General features: G+C 44.2%; 1 protein-coding gene across 5 annotated transcripts in view; it reads left to right on the top strand.

The window, feature by feature from the left end:
* The window catches only part of mdga2a (MAM domain containing glycosylphosphatidylinositol anchor 2a), a 956,359-nt gene that overhangs the window by 373,597 nt on the left and 569,819 nt on the right, over positions 1-12,943 (top strand). The gene's annotated exons all lie outside the window — the stretch shown is intronic.

Below are 12,943 nucleotides of genomic sequence, written 5' to 3'. Positions count from 1 at the left end.
AACACAACTTAACCTTAATAGGCAATTTTTTGTCCATTATATATAATAGATTATACATTAAGTGGAAGACACAGAAATACTCAGAAGATACTCAGACAGAGCTTACAAACTGGCCTGGAAATTTACTCAGCATATTTATTGTCACTCACAGTCACAAAGTCCTTCATAATGTTTTCTTCTGTTGTACTTGCCTTGTTGCCCACTTCATTTGTCAGGACCCTAAGCCTAACCTGTGCTCACTTCAAAGGCCCTTTTCATCTGTCTCCAATATTCCCCACCACCCAGAGCTCTCCCTTTGGTCTTTTTTTGGCATCCAATCTCTCATTGAGAACTGGCAACATGACATTGGCTGCTTTAATTTCTCTGTTCCCCTCACTTGGCTGACCTGTCTCCCTCTGAATTTGCTACACTCTGTTCTCTCCGGGCTAACCCTGACTTTGTTATCAAACCTTTGTTTAGAAGGGTGGTGCTGTTGTCATCTGGTTTGCTGACCTGAAGCAGACTGAATGTCAACTCTCAAACACTTCCTTCTCTCTCCCCTAGACATTTCCAGGATTTGCCAGTTACCTCGTCTCCTCCAGAGTTCTCCCATGCATAGCTTCCTATTTCAAATTCCTCCAGACAAGCATAGCCCACTTCTACCTTCTTCCTGATTGACTGATCCATTTGATTTATTGTGACGTATACAGTGAAAAACTTTGTGAGCAGCGCAGGCAGATCATAATAAGCAAGGACATACAGATCATAAGGTGAAATACACTTGGACAGAGTGAGGCATACAGGTTACACCATACAGGACTATATGCAGCAAGATCAACATTAACATGATAAATGCCATTTGAAGTTAGAGAATCCATTCATTAGTCTAATAACGGCAGGGAAGAAGCTGTTCCCGAGCCTGCTGGTGCGTGTGTTGAAGCTTCTGTGTCTTCAGCCTGACAGAGGAGGTTGTAAGAGAGCATTACGGGGATGAAATGGGTCTTTGATGATGTTGGCCACCTTTCTGCTGCATGAGAGCTGTAAGTGGAGTCCATGGATGGCAAGTTGGCTTACGTGATGGTCTGGGCTATGCACCCGGACAGTACGTTTTCCATGGTAAAAGTTGATGAGGGTCCTTTTGGAAATGCCAAATTTCCTAAGCTGCCTGAGGAAGAAGAGGTGTTGTTGTGCCTTCTTGACCATCTCATCTACATGGGAGATCCAGGACCTGATTGTTAGTTATCGTCACTCCTAGAACTTGACGCTCTCCACCCTCTCAACTTCCAATTCATTGGGGTGTGATCTCCTCCTTTCTTTCTGAAGTCAATGATCAGTTCTTTAATTTTGGTGATGTTATCATTGCACCATGTCACCATCTCCTTTCTGTATTCTGACTCATTGTTGTTAGATATCCGTCCTCCCACACTGATGTCATCTGCAAAGTTGTAGATGATGTTCATTTGAAATTTGACGACACAGTCGTGGGTGTACAGGGAATACAGTAGGGAGCTCAGAACACATCCCTGGGGGGTTCCAGTGTTGAGATTTAGTGTAGAGGAGGTGCAGTGGTCTGTCTTCATTTTTTTGCGGTCTATAGATCAGGAAGCTGAGGACTCAGTTCCAACGGGTGGAGCTGAGGCCTAGGTCTCAGAGCTTTAAGATCAGTCCGGAGGAGATAATGGTGTTGAAGGTGAACCTGTAGTTGATGAACAGGAGTCTGACGTAGGTGTCCTTGTTTTCTCGATGTTCCAGCGATGAGTGCAGGGCCAGGCAAATGGTGTCCGCTGTGGACCTGTTTCACTGGTAGGCAAATTGTAGGGGGACTGAGACAAGCTGGGAGATTAGAACTGTCGCGGGCCATGAACAGCGGGACATGCAGGTCCTTGGACTCCTCCAGTGCCAGACCATGGCAACATGACGGTTGGAGGAAGAGCGCCTCATCTTCTGTCTGGGAACCCTCCAACCACAAGGGATGAACTCAGACTTCTCCAGTTTCCTCATTTCCCCTCCCCCCACCTTGTCTCAGTCAAATCCCTCGAACTCAGCACCGCCTTCCTAACCTGCAATCATCTTCCTGACCTCTCCGCCCCCACCCCACTCCGGCCTATCACCCTCACCTTGACCTCCCTCCACCTATCTCATTTCCAAAGCCCCTCCCCCAAGTCCCTCCTCCCTACCTTTTATCTTAGCCTGCTGGACACACTTTCCTCATTCCTGAAGAAGGGCTTATGCCCGAAACGTCGATTCTCCTGTTCCTTGGATGCTGCCTGACCTGCTGCGCTTTTCCAGCAAGACATTTTCAGCTGCTTTATTTTGTGTCCTGTTATGTTGTTTAGGCCTTGCCACAGACAGCGGATGTCTGTATAGTTGGTTTGGGCCTCTAACTTGATCCAGTTCTGCCTCTTGGCATCCCTGCTGGATTTGCAGTGGTCATATCTGGATTGCCTGTATAGTTCTGTGTCATCTAACTTGAATGCTGCATGCCTGGTCTTCAGTAGGGAGTGGATTTCCTGGTTCATCCATCTCACAGTGCGTTCCATGCACCCACCACTCTCTGCATAAAGAACCTACCTCTGCCTATCTACTCTACCTATGCCTCTCATTACCTTGTATGCCTCTTTCAAGTCACCTCACTTCCTTCTTCTCTTCACTGTGAAAAGCCCGAGGTCATTCAAACTCTCTTCATGAGACAAGCCCTCTAATCCAGGCAGCATCCTGGTAAATCTCCTCTGCATCCTCTCTAAAGCATCAACATCCTTCTTATAATGAGGTGACCAGAACTTAGAGTCATAGAGATGTACAGCATGGAAACAGACCCTTCGGTCCAACCCATCCGTGCTGACCAGATATCCCAACCCAATCTAGTCCCACCTGCCAGCACCCGGCCCATATCTCTCCAAACCCTTCCTATTCATATACCCATCCAAATACCTCTTAAAAGTTGCAATTGTACCAGCCTCCACCACATCCTCTGGCAGCTCCTTCCATACACCACCACCCTCTGTGTGAAAATGTTGCCCCTTAGGTCTCTTTTATCTCTTTCTCCTCTCACCCTAAACCTATGCCCTCTAGTTCTGGACTCCCCAAACCCAGGGAAAAGACTTTGCCTAGCTACTCTATCCATGCCCCTCATAATTTTGTAAACCTCTATAAGGTCACCCCTCAGCCTCCGACACTCCAGGAAAAACAGTCCCACCCTGTTCAGCCTCTCCCTGCAGCTCAGATCCTACAAGCCTGGCAACATCCTTGTAAATCTTTTCTGAACCCTTTCAACTTGACGCAATGTTCCAAGTGTAGTCGAACCAGCTGCAGCAAAACCTCCTGACTCTGAAACTCAATCCCCCTGTTAATGAAATCCAAAACACTATACACCTTCTTAATAACCCTATCAAGGTGGGTGGCAACTTTGAGGGCTCTGTGTACATGGACACCAAGATCCTGCTGTTCCTCCACACTGCTAAGAAACTTGTCTTTAACCTTGTGTTCAGCATTCAAATTCAACCTTCTAAAATGAATCATTTCACACTTATCCAGGTTGATGTCCATCTGCCACTTCCTAGCTCTGCATCCTGTCAATGTCTTGTAGCCTGTAACAACCCTCAACACTAGCCAATAACTCCACCAACCTTTGTGACATCGGCAAACTCACTAACCCACCCTTCCATATCTTCCTCCAAGTCATTTATAAAATCTACAAAGAGCAGAGGCCCAAAAGCAGATTCCTGCAGGACACGACCGGTCACCGACCTCCGTGCAGAATACTTTCCATCCACTACCACTCGCTGTCTTCTTTTGGCCTGCCAATTCTTTATCTAGACAGCCAAATTTCCCTGTATCCCATACCTTCTAACTTTCTGAATGAGCCTTCCATGGGGAACCTTATCAAAGGATCTTTACTCTGTTTTCTGCTGAGTACTTGAACACGGTCCAGTCCACCAACTCCAAGCAGTCCTAGAGATGGTCTTTCGCTACTTCGGAGTAGCATTACACTTCTCTTTGTGAAGGGTCTTCTCGGTTCAGCTTCTGCTTGTGAGCTGGGAGGAGGAACACAGTGATTTTCTGCAGTGTCGGTGGTGGATGGAGCAGTAGGATCTTTGTTGGTTGTGTAGCAGTGGTCCAGGGTGTTCAGTCCTCTGGTGGGGCAGGGGATGCGTTGGTGGGACTTTGACAGCACCCTCTTAAGGTTGGCCAGGTTGATGTTGCCGGCCATGATGAATAAGGTCACAGGGAATTTCATCATCAGAGTTTTGCGGCAGTGTAGATTTCATCCAGGGCATTCTTCATATCCACCTGGGATGGTACATAGACTGCTTTTAGGATGGAGGAGATAAAACCTACACGGCAGATAGTAGGGATGACATTTCACTGTAAGGTATTCTAGGTCCAGGGAGCAGTGGCTAGCTAGGGTCGCCATGTCTGAGCACCAGGAGCTGTTGATCAGGAAGCATAACCCACTGTCCTTTGCCTGACATGAGGATGCCGTGCGGTCCATGCGATGTACAAAGAACCTGTCAGCTTGCAAGGCACAGTCAAGTATGGCAGGAGTGAGCCATGTCTTGTGAAACAGAGCACGCAGCCAACTCTCATTTGCCTCTGGAAGGTAAGTCACACAGACAACGAGGGACACTAGTTCAGCTGGGACAATACATCTATCCTGGCACAAGCTAAACTAAGGCACATATGGGAATTGCTCGAGGCCTGGCATTCAAACCAAAACTCCATCAACAAACACATTGATTTGGCCATTTACCAACCTCTCAGAAAAAGAACCAGAAGTGATATCACCCACTACAACAGACCCAGACACACAAACAGAAAGTGGGACAGTACACCAGTGCTTCAACGAAGGCTCACTGATGATGCTACCTAAAGTGGTGATGAAACATCTGAGCACTAACCTTCCAACTCTGTGAGCAAACTTACAATCTGAGCTCTTGAGGCGAGTAGTTCAATACATTAAAAACATAGGTAGAGGAGAGCAAAATAATTACCCTGTCGCTTAGCAACAAGATGTCCAATGACAGAGGGAAACAGGATAATAGTCAAATTACTTTCAAAAAGCAGTGTGCTTTTTCAGTTTCAGTTGGAGAGAAGAAGGTCCTTCAGAAGACTTGAGTGGCTAATGTGTCACAAAGAGAAAGGTTCTAGAAAACAGAGGATAAGGAAGAGGAGTATCATGAATCTATCTTAAGAAATAAGATAGCAATTTATTTGTGGGTCTAAGGAAGAGGTATTAACTAAAAGGAAGCAACAAATGAATGCAGAAAAATTCCTAAAAATAAACTAATTACAGTCCTTGATGGAATAAGGGTCTTTAGAATGCAGATAAAGTGACTTTCACTGAGGTTTGAGAGTTTGAAGGTGCTTGTTGTCAGTTAAAAGATGAATCTTTATATCTGATATTTGTAATAAAGTTTTTTTTCATGCCGTTCTTTTAAAGAATAATAATGTTTATGTTTTTGTTTTCTTTTGAATGACAAACTTTTTATGTTGTTTTGTTTAAAGTATGTTAGCAGCCATCTTAGAAAAATGATCAATGACTGATCACCAAGTAAACAGAAAGCTAAAATTACATTTATGATCTAACAAACCAGGTTTTACTCTGAAATCTGACTTGTCTAGTAGTACCATCAGCTGGGATCATAACACTTGTTCAGAAAATCAACAGCATGAACTGACTCTTACCTCAGCCCAGAAACTCATGTTACTGAGTTGGATGAATTGACTTTGGCGGAAGAGGTGAGCTGAATTGCTGAAAATCTCTGACCTGATTTTTATTGTCAGTCCCATTCATCTCACAGTTGTACATAAATTCTTACCTTTTCTTTTCTGACCTCTAAAGGAGCTAGCTGACCTTTCCCTCTTCACCAGGTGCCTGTTAAAATTTCTAAAAGTACTTTATTGTGTGAAATTCCGAAATGACTTTGCAGCATCAGCCTCACAATTTATCACGAGCAGTAGCTATGCATTATTTCTGTGGAAAATAATTTTAATTTGCACATTTCAATCAATTTTTCTCTTGTTATTAGTGGCACTAATTTGGATTGATTTATTTCAATCTAATTCAACATTAAAACCATTTAAAATGCTGTTTCTGCTAGTCCCCGTAGTTTTAAAGATATCATACCTTTGATTCTAGAATACTTGTGTGATGGAATCATAGTTTTAAAACATTACAGTGTAAGCCAATTCTCCAATGGGAATGATGAATGCCAAATCTGCAAGATAGAGACACAAGACCCTACCACTTAAGTGATAGTATGAATAACATCTTGAGAAAAACAGCCAACACAGATTCTTAAGGTGTTCAGTTGAATTACGGCAGTGATCATTAACCTTATACAGTTTAAATTATCCAGAACAAAGTTAATGAATGTAATGGTTATATTGATCTAGAGGCAAAACACTTTCAAGAAGGAAGGATGGTCTTTAGTTACATAATTCATAAAGAGTTATGAATTGATTATTAATGGAATCTATATCCAGAGCGTCACATTTTCTGTTTCAGCTGTTGAGTAATAAGCCTCCATGCAACCACATGGAGAAGCGGAGGAAATACGCTTGATGAAGTACAAACATTTGAGTCTAAAAGGGTGATTATTCCATACTTGCAGGAACTAAAAGACATAATGAATGTAGCAGCCACCAAGAACTCACTTGAGATATATATTCCTCAAACCACATATTTAGTATTTAAGCTGAGCAAATACCTATGTTTGCAGGTTGATACGGTATAGAATTAGTCAGTGTGAAAACAGCAAGAATTATTGCAAGGTTTATGAAGGTTTGTAGCTCAGGTTGAGGTTTAGAGTGTAGGTTTGCTCGCTGAGCTGTAAGTTTGATATCCAGACGTTTCATTACCTGGCTAGGTAACATCATCAGTGGCGACCTCCAAGTGAAGCAAAGCTGTTGTCTCCTGCTTTCTACTTATATGTTTGTCCTGGATGGGGTTCCTGGGGTTTGTGGTGATGTCATTTCCTGTTCGTTTTCTGAGGGGTTGATAGATGGTACCTAGATCTATGTGGTAAAAACAATGACTGCAGATGCTGGAAACAGATTCTGGATTAGTGGTGCTGGAAGAGCACAACAGTTCAGGCAGCATCCGAGGAGCAGTAAAATCGATGTTTCGGGCAAAAGCCCTTCACCAGGAATAAAGGCAAAGAGCCTGAAGGGTGGAGAGATAAGCTAGAGGAGGGTGGGGGTGGGGAGAAAGTAGCATAGAGTACAATAGGTGAATGGGGGAGGGGATGAAGGTGATAGGTCAGGGAGGAGGGTGGAGTTGATAGGTGGAAAAGGAGATAGGCAGGTAGGACAAGTCGTGGGGACAGTGCTGAGCTGGAAGTTTGGAACGAAGGTGAGGTGGGGGAAGGGGAAATGAGGAAACTGTTGAAGTCCACATTGATGCCCTGGGGTTGAAGTGTTCCAAGGCGGAAGATGAGGCGTTCTTCCTCCAGGCATCTGGTGGTGAGTGAGCGGCGGTGAAGGAGGCCCAGGACCTCCATGTCCTTGGCAGAGTGGGAGGGGGAGTTGAAATGTTGGGCCACAGGGCGGTGAAGTTGATTGGTGCGGGTGTCCCGGAGATGTTCCCTAAAGTGCTCCACTAGGAGGTGTCCAGTCTCCCCAATGTAGAGGAGACTGCATCGGGAGCAATGGATACAGTAAATTATATTGGTGGATGTGCAGGTAAAACTTTGATGGATGTGGAAGGCTCCTTTAGGGCCTTGGATGGAGGTGAGGGAGGAGGTATGGGCGCAGGTTTTGCAATTCCTGCGGTGGCAGGGGAAGGTGCCAGGAGGGGAGGGTGGGTTGTAGGGGGGGCGTGGGCTTGAACAGGTAGTCACGGAGGGAACGGTCTTTGCGGAAGGCGGAAAGGGGTGGGGAGGGAAATGTATCCCTGGTGGTGGGGTCTGTTTGGAGGTGGCAGAAATGTCGGCGGATGATTTGGTTTATGCCAAGGTTGGTAGGGTGGAAGGTGAGCACCAGGGCGTTCTGTCCTTGTTACGGTTGGAGGTGTGGGGTCTGAGAGCGGAGGTGCGGGATGTGGATGAGATGTATTGGAGGGCATCTTTAAACACGTGGGAAGGGAAATTGCGGTCTCTAAAGAAGGAGGCCATCTGGTGTGTTCTGTGGTGGAACTGGTCCTCCTGGGAGCAGATACGGCGGAGGCGGAGGAATTGGGAATACGTGATGACATTTTTGTAAGAGGTAGTGTGGGAAGAGGTGTAATCCAGGTAGCTGTGGGAGTCGGTGGGTTTGTAAAAAATGTCAGTGTCAAGTCGGTCGTCATTAATGGAGATGGAGAGGTCCAGGAAGGGGAGGGAGGTGTCAGAGATGGTCCAGGTAAATTTAAGGTCAGGGTGGAATGTGTTGGTGAAGTTGATGAATTGCTCAACCTCCTCGCGGGAGCACGAGTTGGCGCCAATGCAGTCATCAATGTAGTGGAGGAAGAGGTGGGGAGTGGTGCCGGTGTAATTACGGAAGATCGATTGTTCTACATAGCCAACAAAGAGACAGGCATAGCTGGGGCCCATACGTGTGCCCATAGCTACCCCTTTGGTCTGGAGGAAGTGGGAGGATTCGAAGGAGAAATTGTTAAGGGTGAGGACCAGTTCAGCCAAACTAATGAGAGCGTCGGTGGAAGGGTACTATTGGGGACGTCGGGAGAGGAAAAAACTGAGGGCTTGGAGGCCCTGGTCATAGCGGATGGAGGTGTAGAGGAGTTGGATATTCATGGTGAAGATGAGGCATTGGGGGCCAGGGAAATGGAAGTCTTGGAGGAGGTAAAGGGCATGGGTAGTGTCTCGAACGTTTGTGGGGAGTTCCTGGACTAGAGGGGATAAGACATGCCGCGCTGGCCTATTACCTGCCTCCACCTGGACATCCCGCGCTGCCCTATTACCTGCCTCCACCTGGACACCCCGCACTGGCCTATTACCTGCCCTCGACCTCTTCATTTCCAACTGCTGCCCCAACCTTTCACCATCACAACGTGCAGCCCTACATTCCCTCTGCTCCAATCCCGATCTCATCATCAAGCCAGACTACTAAGACCCCTCGGAATCCTAGTAGCACATAAACCCACCAACACTCTCAAACAAAAACTAACAAACTTAAAAGACCCAGTACAACCCATGGACAAAACCAATGTCGTCTACAAAATTCCATGCAAGGACGGCACGGTGGCACAGTGGTTAGCACTGCTGCCTCACAGCGCCAGAGACCCAAGGGGTTCAGTTCCCGCCTCAGGCGACTGACTGTGTGGAGTTTGCACATTCTCCCCGTGTCTGCGGGGGTTTCCTCCGGGTGCTCCGGTTTCCTCCCACAGTCCAAAGATGTGCAGGCCAGGTGAATTGGCTATGCCCGTAGTGTTAGGTAAGAGGTAAATGTAGGGGTATGGGTGGGTTGCGCTTCGGCGGGTCGGTGTGGACTTGTTGGGCCGAAGGACCTGTTTCCACACTGTAAAGTAATCTAATAATCTAATCTCGACTGCCATAAACATTACGTAGGACAAACAGGAAGAAAGTTAGCCACCAGAATACATGAACACCAGCTAGCCACAAAAAGTCACGACCCTCTCTCCCTCGTAGCCCTACACACGGAGGGAAAAAAAACACTATTTCGACTGGGACAACACATCAATCCTGGGACAGGCTAAGCAAAGACATGCCAGAGAATTCGTAGAGGCCTGGCACTCCAACCACAGCGCCATAAACAAACACATAGATCTCGATGCCATCTATCAACCCCTCAGAAAACGAACAGGAAATGACATCACCACAAACCCCAGGAACCCCATTCAGAACAAACATATAAATAGAATGCAGGAGACAATAGCTTCACTTCACTTGGAGGTCACCACTGACGATGTTACCTAGCCAGGTAATGAAACATCTGGATATCAAACCTACAGCTCAGTGAGCAAACCTACACCCTAAACAGCAAGAATTGCCTGAAGTGTCAATGCATGTCATGCAGCCCTGACTTGGCATATAAAAAAATTGCAATTGGAAGCTTGAACCCTGCTTTGATAGGAATCTCCAAGACTATGCAAAGATACTTTATGGTTTGAGGCAAAGTTGGAACAGCAGGATAGTTAGAGGATGTTACTGAAGATTAAAAAGTTATGTTTTAAGGCAGCTTTTGAAGGTAGAAACAGCACAGGTTAGGGAAGTTTTTGGCCGTTATAGAAATGTGTTTTTTTTAAAATATGCAAGGGCTGCAGTCATACACCTTCTCCTTGACAAGAATGCATGCACAACACAGTCAAACACTTGAAGACCGATTAAAGAATAAATGAGCCAACATGCATGCAGCCAACGTTGAGTGTAGTCAAGTAAATACACAAATTAGAGGTAGGGCATGAAACTAATAGGATAACATTTTTAATGAGCCAGAAAAGTCATGATGGACCAAATGGATGCTGTATTTGATGTAGGATTCTATTATAGCCAATTTGAGCTTAATCTTCTTTCAGCATCTGTGCACCTTTGGGCAGCTGAACAATCTCTCTAACCTTGAAAAAAATAATTTATGCATATAGTCCCTTGCACTCATAAAGAAATTAAATTTGTGTTTTCTTTTTCTTTTGAAAATGTTTTCCTGTCTTTCTCTTGCATATCTTTCTCTCATTCCCATTTGCATTTATTAATCTTAATTGTTCTTCAAATATAATTTACATGTAATTTGTTTTTGCCTCCTACTTCTTTACTGATCCTGGACCTCATTGAAAGTGCTTTAATTTTGTTTGATTGAGAAGTCTCCCGATTACTTGTCCTTTCCATCGACCCCACAGAGGTGTCCTTCACAGGACACTGAATTCAAATTGGCAAAGGATTACTGGGAATCATTGCCAATAAACCTGCAAAAGATCTGTGGGCAGCTGTAAGCAAGGTGAATGGTGAAAACTGAACCTTGCTAGCTCACAGCAAAATCTAAACCATTATAGACCAATACTTTTCTATAATTCTCTGAGGAGCTCCAGTTGTTAAGTGTTTATATGCAAGTTAAATGGTTAGGCCTTGAAACTTGAACTATCAGCTGCTCTCCAGTAAAATTGTTGTTACAGACTAAAAGTAGAGGATAATTCTGTTTACATGACTCAACATCATGATCTTAGTAACGTGTTTCAAATGCTACAAGATCATTATTATAATGAAGGAATTCTTAGCACTGGTTTAGTTTTTGTTACCATAATAACCGCATTCGCACTCACAGTGGTATCTTGACCTATTTGTTTTGTTGCCCCTATCCATCCATAAAGTGATTACTGAGGTGGATCAGATACTTGATTACCATCTTTCCTGCAGCAGCCAAAAGAAACCTGACCAAAATTTACAAGCAAAGGGATAAGCGACTGTACTGGCATTTAGTTGCAATTATTGCTTCACACCTTGGCAGTGTAACCCAATACAGGTGCCAAGCATCATCAAACAAACAGAGGTTTGAATGCTTTCAATGAGCACATTAGAGGCACACAGTGAAAGATGAGCTTTGTACTACAGGGTTACAAGGGTTTCTGGAAGCAGCAAGTGATTCCAAGCAGTCTACAGACCACATTACTGTCAGCAATACACTGTGTTTGATTTCTCGGTTATGAGTGGTTTGCATCTATTATATTGATTTATGTGGCCTTTCAAACTCCAGGCAGAGTCATTTTCTGAGGTTAAAAGCCCTCAGGATGCTAATGCACAGAATCCTTTGCTGTTTAAGTGCCACCAGCTGAACTGATGCAAATACCATTTCATTAGCCTTAATAACTGAGCTTAGCACCAACCAAAGCAGCTTACTTATGTGTCTAGAGTTGCAACATTAACAGGGATAACACTCTTGGTTAGATTTTCAATACACAATAAAGACACAGCAAAACAAATAATCTAAATTTCCATTAGATCTAGTGTTTGGGAGGACAGTGTTGGGCACTGTTTAGTTCATTGATTTTTGGAGGTAACTTTTTCAGTATTACGTGCATTCAGATGAGAAATGGTGTAGTTTAATTTTGCGAGTCAGCTGTTGTATGTGTTATTGATGTGGATACTCAAATTGCTGTAGAAATTTTCACATTACATAATGCACATACTCCATTTTGCAAGACAAGAATTCATGTATCATTGCAAAGCCTCCAACATAGCTACTCTCTGCAATTGTATATAGTGCTCTCACTCAGTAAGAGTTTCTCAACTTTTCAAAATCTTAACTCATAGACTCAAAGACTTTTACAGCACAGGAGACATTTGGCACTGGTCAACATAATCTGAGTACATCTAACTTTCTAGCTCTTGACTCAGACCTGGAGGCCAAGCCAAAACAAGTAAAAATTTAAATACTGCTTAAATTCAAAGTTGCTGATGGAATGACCCTCTCAGGCAGTTTATTCCAGACCCTCAAACAAAAGTTTCTCTTCCATTCTCTTAGCCTTCTACCTCTTACCTTAAATCTCTGCTCCTTGGTTATCAACCCCCTCTAATAATGGAAAAAAATGGCTTTCAATCTATCCTATCTATGCAGCTCATCATCTTATACATCTTTTTATGGTCCTCTCTTAAACTTTGCTTCTCCAAGGAGAACAAACTCAGCCTCTCCAATCTTTTCTTATTGCTCAGACCTCCCAGCTCAGACCGCATTCATGTAAGTCCTCCTGTACCCTATCCAGTACAATTGCATCCTTCATATCATGTGGTGACCATAACTGCTCACCCTACTCCTGTTGTGGCCTAATTAACATTTTATACAGTTCCAGCATAACTTCCTTGCCCTCGTATTTTAATTCGGAGCAACTTACCGCAGATGCTAGAATCTGTACTAAAAATAAAAGAAATCTAAGCTTTATCAATAAAGGCAAATATCACATACACTTTCTTAATCACTTTATTTGCTAGCCCTGCTACCTTCTGATCTATGGATATACACATCAAGATCCTCTTGATGTTCAGTACTTCCCAGGGACCTAATATTCATAGTGTAATCC

The sequence above is a fragment of the Chiloscyllium plagiosum genome, unplaced genomic scaffold (assembly GCF_037043375.1).
Source record: "Chiloscyllium plagiosum isolate Xiang-an unplaced genomic scaffold, Cpla_swu_hap1 HiC_scaffold_8, whole genome shotgun sequence".
In the NCBI taxonomy this organism is placed as follows: Eukaryota; Metazoa; Chordata; class Chondrichthyes; order Orectolobiformes; family Hemiscylliidae; genus Chiloscyllium; species Chiloscyllium plagiosum.
The sequence above is the reverse complement of the archived record's forward strand: the minus strand, read 5'-3'. Positions and strand labels throughout refer to the sequence as shown.